We start from the raw sequence: 9157 nt of genomic DNA, 5'->3' as shown, positions 1-9157 counted from the left end.
TGCGAAGCATCGGCCTCGGGGGGGGGGGGGAAGTCTTGCAAAGCATGGTCATAGAAAAAACTGTCTTGCGAGACACCATAGGGATCACTAAAACCAATCGTCTTGTGGGGTTTTGGTCCCCCGAGGCAATTGTCTTGTGAGGCACCACTGTAATCTACATTATCTAACATTACCAACACTTGGGAAGCCACCAGACACATCAGCACCTTTCTCAAGAAGGGCAAGTTTGACTCTGAGGATAGTAATTACCAAAATAATTGAATTCAAGCTAGGTTTCTTCAGTAATGACCTCACCACTGTCTCATTCACAGAAACCGCGCCATTCCTTCAAGATGTGTTTAACCCTTTTCTGCTCCTGACTTGAAATTGTTCTTTCAGTACTGTTTACACTGGGGGGGGGCAGGGGGTGAGGACAATATCCCAGTTATTATTCTTAGCAGAGTGAATGAGTTATTTCCCCTGTGCCCACTTCTTTCCCTTCCAAACGGTGCAATATTGCTTAGAAAGATAACCTTTAAGAGACTGTGCTGGAACTGCTGCCTGTCTGTGTTCACAGGCAAACAAAAATGAATTACATTCTTCAAAAACAAGCCTCCGTTTCATGAATGTAGGATACTGTGCTTCTAGATCCATGATTCAAAACACCAGGAAATGGCCCAATATTGCAGCACAGTATCATGCCTGCATTGCCAGGAGGAAAAAAAAAAGATGCTATAGCTGACATAGCAAAGGAGTGTCTGAATGCTGGCAACATCTGTGAGCGCACAGTCAAGTCTGCCTCCTGGATAAGAGCTGGACTCGATCTAGAGTCCCTTTTGGCTCTGCAGTTCTCAGATGATGGTGATAATGATGATTAAGATAGTCAAGAAAATACCCTTTCCTGCTCACTATCATTTCTTCTAGACATTTTGATTACTTTGTGGCTCCAAGCAATAAATACGTAGAAAACGTGTTGAAAACTAGCCCTGACAATTGTTTTGTATTTGGACGAGAAGCGGTCATGGAAAAGGGAGTCAGGTTTGGGGGTTTCGCTGCGTTGTGTGTTTGTGAATGGTAATGAGCACAAGAAGGAGTCTTTTTCAGAGGTGTCATACTCCATTTCATCTTGGCATCGGCATTATGGTGGTCCTCAAAGGGCCGGTTGTATCTATAAGACTATATAAATGTATCTCCTCTTTATCATAGTAAATATAATCCTCCTCATTCAATTATTACTGGTTTTAGCAATAATGTAAATAATAACTGGCTCTGAAAGTAAAAGTCTATTATCAAAGTCTAAAAATAATGGCAAGCAGATATTCAAGTGTACAACTATTGCACAATTTATTGAAAAGTGAGTTTTAGTAATATCTGTTGATGCCTGTGCCACAGCCCCACCTGTGTTTGTTTGTTTAATTTTTCACAGAAGTCTCCCATCTTTCCCTTGCGCTTGCCATGGCCCCCAGGCCTCATTATCACCTGGCTTCCCCACTCGCTTCCGTAGCCGATGCGTGAGAGGAGGCAGAGATGGCCGCTGCTAGGCGATGCCATCAAATATTCCTCTCCGGGAGATGTAAGAACAGGAGTGGGCAATAGTGAGGACTACATTTCCCAAGGTGCTGTATGCTGCTCAAGCGGCTGCACTTTCTGACTCTTCGTTGCTTGGAATGCTGGGATTAGAAGTCCCGCTGGGCGGATTCCCAGCATCCTTGCAGAGCATTATGAGTGACCACGTAAGTGCCTGCATATTGTATGCTGCACAGTAGCAGGCAGCACTGTGAGGGCCACGTGAAAAAGCCCAGCAGGCCTGATTTGGCCCACGGGCCTTGAGTTTGATACGTGTGCTTTAGATCATCTTGACCGCTGACATGGATGTTGTCAACTTTCAGGCTGCTCTTTGCTATGTACCTGCAGCGCTTTGATCCCTTTCCTCCTACACTTGCTAAGCCCCACTTAGATTTCTTAATTTTGGATTAGAAAAGTGGGGGGCGTCTTATACATGGGGGCATCTTATACATGGAAAAATACGGTAGTTTGGCATATATTTTTTTCCTGCTGGCAATGCAGTTACAATATTGTACACGATGATGCACTCAGAACAATATCTCTTTACCTTCTGCCTGTCCTAAGAGAGGCTGTAGAACTTGTCAACAGCTGAATGGATGAAGGCAAGCTAGCTGAAACTTAACCCAGACAAGATGGAGGCTCTATGGGTAGGAAAAGAGACTACAGTATTCTGGATATTTATAGCTGGTCTTAGATGACATCACACCTCCTGGAGGTCCAAATATACCATCTGGGAATTATCCAGGGCTATTTTGAGAGGATTTTTAAACACAGATGCAAATAATTTTAAATAGAATACATAAAACCCGTGCCTTAAAAAAAATCAACACTGCAAGATGACAAGCTGTTGTAATAAAAACACCAACTATCATGGGCCTAGGTTAATCATGGGATTCCAAGGTTGCAGCCATGTCAAGAGCCATCTTTAATCAGTTGAGGTGTATTGCCCAACTCCACCCCTTCCTGGTGCATGTGCTGTTCATCTCTCGTATTGACTACTGCAATGCTCTCTATGTGGAACTTCCTTTGAGTCTGATATGGAGATTGCAGCAAGTCTAGAACATGGTGGTCAGTTTGGTGACTGGTGTGACCAAGTTTGAATACATCTCCCCAGTCTTGACTCACTTACACTGGTTACTAGTGTATCCTGGGTGAGATGCAAGGTTTGATGATCACCTATAAAGCCCCTCATGGTTTGGGACCAAGTTACCTGTCAGAACATCTTTTCCCAAGGTCATCTACTCACTCCCCTCCCAGGCCATGACCGAGAGAGGTGAAGTTAGCTGCTAGAAGTAGGGCTTTCTCTGCGGTGGCACCAAAATTTTGGAATCAACTGCTGGTGGAGCTTTGCTTGGCACCCTCCCATCCAACATTTAAAAGACTTTCGAAAACTCCGCTTTGTACAGAGGCTCTTTTTGGCAACCCAGTTTATTGTGTTTCTCTGCTGCACTGTTTGCTATATGCCTCGTGGCACACACTTCAGCTTGTAATAGATGTCTCTTGGAGTGTGTTGTTTGTGTGCTGCTTGTTTATCTTATTTAATTCATGATCACTGTCTAATTATTCTATTGTGAAACAGCCGGGAGTAGTGTGCAGCACTAATTGAATGGTAGATCAATGCAAGCAATAAACAAACAAATAAACAATGCCAACTTCCCCTGGTTGCATTGTGGGTTAGTGTATAAGCCCCTGCTATTGTGTGTTTGAAAAGAGCATGATAGCCTGAAATGGAACTCCTATTGCCACACCTCCATGCCACCAGGCTGCCAAACATAACACCCACAATGTGTTCAGGGAAGAGAAGTGACTTAAGCACTGCTTTCCTTGTGTCGGAGGGGCTTGGCAGACTGACATAAATTGGAAGGCTGCAGTGGGCAGATTTGTTCCTGCTATTTTTTGATTTTATGCAAATCACACAATGCAGAATGCCAAACGATTGTCGCTTTGACAGCATTGACAATCTCACATTGCAATGACATCTGGGAAAGGTGGGGGGGGGAGAGAGAGAGAGAGAACACATTTCTTTTAATAGAATCTATAAAGGACAATCCTTGAAGGGAGTCTGCGCTGCTGAGAGTGGGGGACTGAGCATGAATGTTCTGGAGTCATGTCTGTACTCTGTCTGTAGAATCAAAAAGACACACACCATGAAGTTTTTATATAGATGTTTAACATCTTTGGTTGACATGCACTCAGGCTGCCAGGTGAGATTCCTGGCCTGCATAGTTAAACATTCCCTGTTAATCTTAATCTAGATGACATTGATGTGAGAACATCTGCTCTTGGACTGATGCTTGGGTATCAAATTGGCAAGAGTTGGTTAACCAAATTATTGTTGCTTTGACCAGTCCTAAACGAAGTGTCCTACCTACTGGACAGCTCAGTGATTTAGGTATCTGGCTGTGGAGCCTGAGGTTGGGGGTTCAGTTTCCCCCCGTGCCACCCTGACAGGGGCTGGACTTGATGATCCATAGGGTCCCTTCTTGTGCTGCAGTTCTATTATTATTTATTTAATTTAGACTGCTCCCATAATGGATCGACCAAGCTCACCCTGATACGTATCAGATAACTGATGGCAGAGCCTTTTGAACAAGAGAATCAATGGCAGAGCCTCTGGCTTCTGTCACAGCTTGCAGTAGTTATCCTCAGAACTTCCAGAATCTCCTAATTTCTGTGAATTCTTGGAGTTGTAGTCCAAAGGTAGAGCTGATTAGAAAATTCTGGGACTTTTAATTTTTAAAAGAGGAACTGTTCCAAACTCTGAGTTATGGGATAAAGCAGAGGAAAAAAATCTGCTAAGAATCCCAAAATGACAAAATGGAAGAAAATGCCCTTTAAACACATCATAATAATGTATCTGGAGTTTTGAACAAAGGAATTGCTTCCAAGCAAGTATGAAATATCTGGAGGCAATTGCAAGCAATCCAAAACAAAACACTAGTTTAATCTCAAATATGACGGTGTTTTGAGACAGTAATCATATTTTATATATACAATTGAGCATCTGAGAAATAAATTCCCTAGCTTTCTTTAAAACTGGAATTCACAATGTGTCTTGCCTCCCTGACTCACATTTCCTCGAGAATTCATCAGAGCTGTTGTTTAGAACTATGCACATTGGAGTAAGTGTCCACATTGACCCAGAAGAATCAAGATCTAAACTATTTCGAGTGCAAGAATGCTGACATTATTAAAACTCAGTTTCAGGACCAGAATCTCTAATAGTTTTCAGCTGATCTCATGCTGTTGACATCTGGCCCTTATGCCTTAATGAACGGCTAAAGCTGTAGCCGTTTTGTTGATGGATACACAGCAATCACTTCGTAGTGCCACAAAATCAATGGGATCAACACCAGGAAACTATCCTCTGTTTGCCAGTATTAGCAGGTCAGGTGATTAGCCACATGAAAGGGTTTATGCAAGCATGGGAAAAGGCATTTCAGGTTTCCAACATGATTCTTGTGGATATATATAATCACAGATTAATACAAGCCATCTGGGTCCTAACACAGGAATCACCTGCTTGTACTTAGAGAATACAGTGAACAAAAGTTCAAGACTTTGCTGTGTTGCATCTTGACACAAAAGGTGTTCTGTTCACTTGCCTGTTGTTTCCAGACTGGATTGAGCTTTTTCCCTCTCTCGCTCCCTCGTCTGGCACACGTGTGCCACCAATATTCATCCAGGCAATACCTTGCTAGCATACTTTTTTCAATCTTTGTAAAGCATGTACTTGTAGTATCTCAACGTAGCATGGCTTGGGCAAGTTTGCATAGCAGAACGGCCTGCTGAGAGGAGCGTGGCATTCTTTCTTCCCCTGGGGCACACATCTGTTCACTTTTTCTATCCTTCTCCAGGCCGATGTGGGGAAGCAGAGACAGAGTATCTGCACAATCCATCGACTGAATGAGAGACTTGTCAACATCACTTTACACTCAACTTACTTTATGCATTCCTGATTTTCAAGACCAGAGGATTCCTAGCTGCATCAATAAAAGGCCCTGTTCTTCTTTATGTAGCTACTGTAAGATAAACCCAACCTGCAACAGTCACTTTATGGCTGACAGTCCTCAGATTCCCATAATTTGGCCAGTACCAGCACTTGGGTGATATTCATAGGGTAGGTAGATACTACAGTAGGGTAGGTAGATATTACAAGAGCCACTGTATAGATCTTTCCTTCCCCTCTGTAAAGGGGCAGTTTTGCTTACTGATAGGATGACAGTAGCAACTTATTCCCATTTGTGTAACAAGTGAGTTTTCCAACCATTCCATGCACGAGGAGGCAAAATGTGCCCCCTTAAGTTGTCCCTGAAAACTCAAGACATATACCCATTTTAAAAAAATGTCAACGAATCGTAGAGATCAGAGGACAACTTACGCTTGTTTTCTCCTACCCCCATTCTTGTCCTGTTCTAAGTGTTAAGTAAGTGCCTAAAGCTACACATGGTTTTGAAAAAAGGCACACCGCAAGTCTAAGACAGGAAGAGGTGCCATGGTATGATCTGTTCTCTTAAATCGCCCTCCTTTTTTGTCAAAAGCTTCCAGAAGCAGGACATTCAATTTTAAGAGAGGCTGGAAAAAACACTCAACTGGCCCATTGTACACCATTTAATTCCCCCAAATGCGGTTTTTTCAAAGCCAGATGCTTGGTACTCTGTATGACCCCTCCCTGAGAGTTTCACAAGCAGAAAACTGCCTCCCCCCACCAATTAAAACTACCCACTCCAGTGTAATTTGTGCTCATATAGATTCAATCAATGAAGTCAGTGGTCATGTATACTTCATTACTGGGAAAAGGAATCAGTTACAACTGACCAGTGACATCTATTTACTTGTTCCAAACAATGAAGCTATATTACATTACTTATAACTTTCTGTGATATAACTTACATTATGCTTCTAGTGTGGGGGGAGGGCTGTGATCTCACTAAAATGTGGAAGCTAGACTTCCAGCTTATGCTGCTGCTTTATGCTCTGTTGCCAGTGTTGAGATTATGATGAAACAGAGGGCAGAAAGAAGTTTTGCAGACAAGCATATAGCATCCCATTTTAAAAAAGTAACTATTTTAACTGTTTTTGAGTTATGTATTTTTGAACAATGGCCAGAATTCTATTGGATTCATTTTGCATAACTTGTGGCAGCAAATTATGCCCAATTGATGAAGTGGATGCCTACATTTCTGGTCATGTACCTGATAAGGCAATGAAGATGCATCTCAGCATCTCATCAATTCACTGCAAATAGCTGCTACAAGTTATGCAAAACATTTGCAACTACTAATAGGATTCCGGCCAGAGTAACCATAATGCTTATCTATCTTTTGAGGTCTCAAAACTAGAATAAACTACTTTTTGAAAGCAACTTTCATATTTTAGTTTATTGTATCTTAGTCCTGTATTTTTAACATAGCAAAGTCTTTGGAAAGTGCAGTTTTATGCTTTTTTCTTATCATAAAGAAGTGTCTAGCACATTGTTAGCCTAATATGTAGGTTTCTTGGTATGAAATGAAAAGCAGCCACAACCCATTGTATGAAAGGCAGCCTAGATGTTTATAGAAATTACCATCTGCCGAGCCTGGCACCTTACCATTATTCAGTCCAGAAAGCAAGTAATTTCAAAGTCTACATACACTAAGTGCTAAAGGCTAGTTCTATAGAAGAAATGAATTGGGACATATTGAGAGTGATGGCTTTGTTGTGATGACAGTGAAGTTAATAGCACAAGAGACAAGCAGCAAAACCCATTTTAGATTTTAAAATTAAACTGCACAACATTGACAGTATCCTAGTGACCATCACTGAAGCTAATTTCTATCTTGTAATGACTTTGTAGATCTGACTAGACAATGATGCAGAGGACAAAATGCTCTGAAAGTGCCGTTAATTACTTTGAATTTTTATTTCTTCCTTGTCTTCAAAGCCAACAATTTGACAGGAGTTTTCGACCTTTTCAGATCTGAGACTACTTTTGATCCCTGATTATGTGAAACTCACATTCTCTCCCACTCCACATGCCCCAAATTCCGCTGCATTATCTCTCTTCTCTCCCTCTGTCTCTGGGGGAGATGACATGTTCCGGGGAGTAAAACTCATATTTCTCCATTTGCTACATCTAAATTCCAACATTCTCCAAGGAGCAAAATGTGGTGTTCACACCGTTCTTCTTAGAATAACTCTATGATTAGGCTGACAGCAACTGGCCTAAGGATTCAAAAGAGTTTCACAGACCCATAGGGGGAACTGAGCCAGCTTATCTCCAGTCTGTCAAATGATTTAGTCACTACACTGCCCTGTCTCTACATGCTTTACATATAGAATATGTCAGGCTCAATCCCTGGCACCTCCAGTTGAGAGCTTCATAGTCTTGTTGTCTCCCCCTCTCTCTTCCTACATTAACCCATTAAAGATGGGGGGGAAGGACAGGGTTTTTACCCACTTTATATTGGCATGGGATCCTGCAGATCTCCATCAGGCAGCTGAAGACCAACACTCAGCTAGATTTAATCATCAAATAATTAGTCATCTCAACTGAAGCAGGAATCAGATGCAAAAAGTCTGTTTCAACACACCTATATTAAAAGCTTGAGTGGTGAAGGACGTCATCATCATCACATGGGGATTGACTTGCCACTCAACATCCATATCACAGGGTAGAGTTCTCTGAACGATATGAAATCTTTTCTAGAACTTGGAAACATTCCTTTATTTTGTTGGAAAGCTCCCAAAAACTCTCAGGGGCCATGTCCATGGAGATTTTGCCTGCTGCAGTCCAGAAACTAAAACTCCCTCTGCCAAAAAAAACGTTCTGGCCTTTTTCCATAGGAATATTTTGAGAAGATTCCCTATACCTCTTGGAGGGAGATCGCTTACTGACCTAGTATACTAACATCATCTTCTGATGGACCAAAAACGTCCTCCCTGTGGCTTCCTGATCCAACCTCCTGCTTTTGAAGTCTCCTGATACTCCTTCAAGAAATTTATTTCACTTTCAAAATAGTCTTGTCAGGTAGACTAGACTAAGAGACCATGACGGGCCAAAAGTCACCAATAAACATTTATCTTCAAGTCCCAAGACATTTAACGTTGTGAGCTACCTTGGGTTTCCTCATCAGTAAAAATGTGGCCCACAAATGATACTTACTAAATAAAAAAATTTTACAAATACAAATCAAGTAGTTCTTGTACTCCAGAATCCATGCGCAATTAGACCACTAAGGTGAGTATTCTACATCTTTGTGATCTGTAAACTGTCTCCAGTTTTTAGCTGCATGCCACATACAGAGTTTGTGCTGATTTGGGGTAGGGGATGGTTTCTAGAAAGAAAGCTTCAGGGACAGAACTCCCAACAAGTCTATTATTTTCAGCCACAGGCCACTTCTCCTTTGGTGCCAAACTCTTGCAACATCTTGGCTGCAATCCTGCAGCACAACTTTACTCTGTGTAAGGCTAAATGTCATCAGCCACTTAAAAAAATTAAAAATTGACACCCACCCACCAAGGCTCACTTGGGATGCCCTTCATGATGGGGAAGTTTTGGGGGCTGTGGGAGGGGAAGGGGAGAATGTTTAACTTCCAAAAATCATCCCATCCACGGCAGCTTTGTGAATTA

This window comes from Pogona vitticeps, chromosome 4 (assembly GCF_051106095.1).
Source record: "Pogona vitticeps strain Pit_001003342236 chromosome 4, PviZW2.1, whole genome shotgun sequence".
Lineage (NCBI taxonomy): Eukaryota > Metazoa > Chordata > Lepidosauria > Squamata > Agamidae > Pogona > Pogona vitticeps.
Note: the sequence above shows the minus strand (reverse complement) of the source record.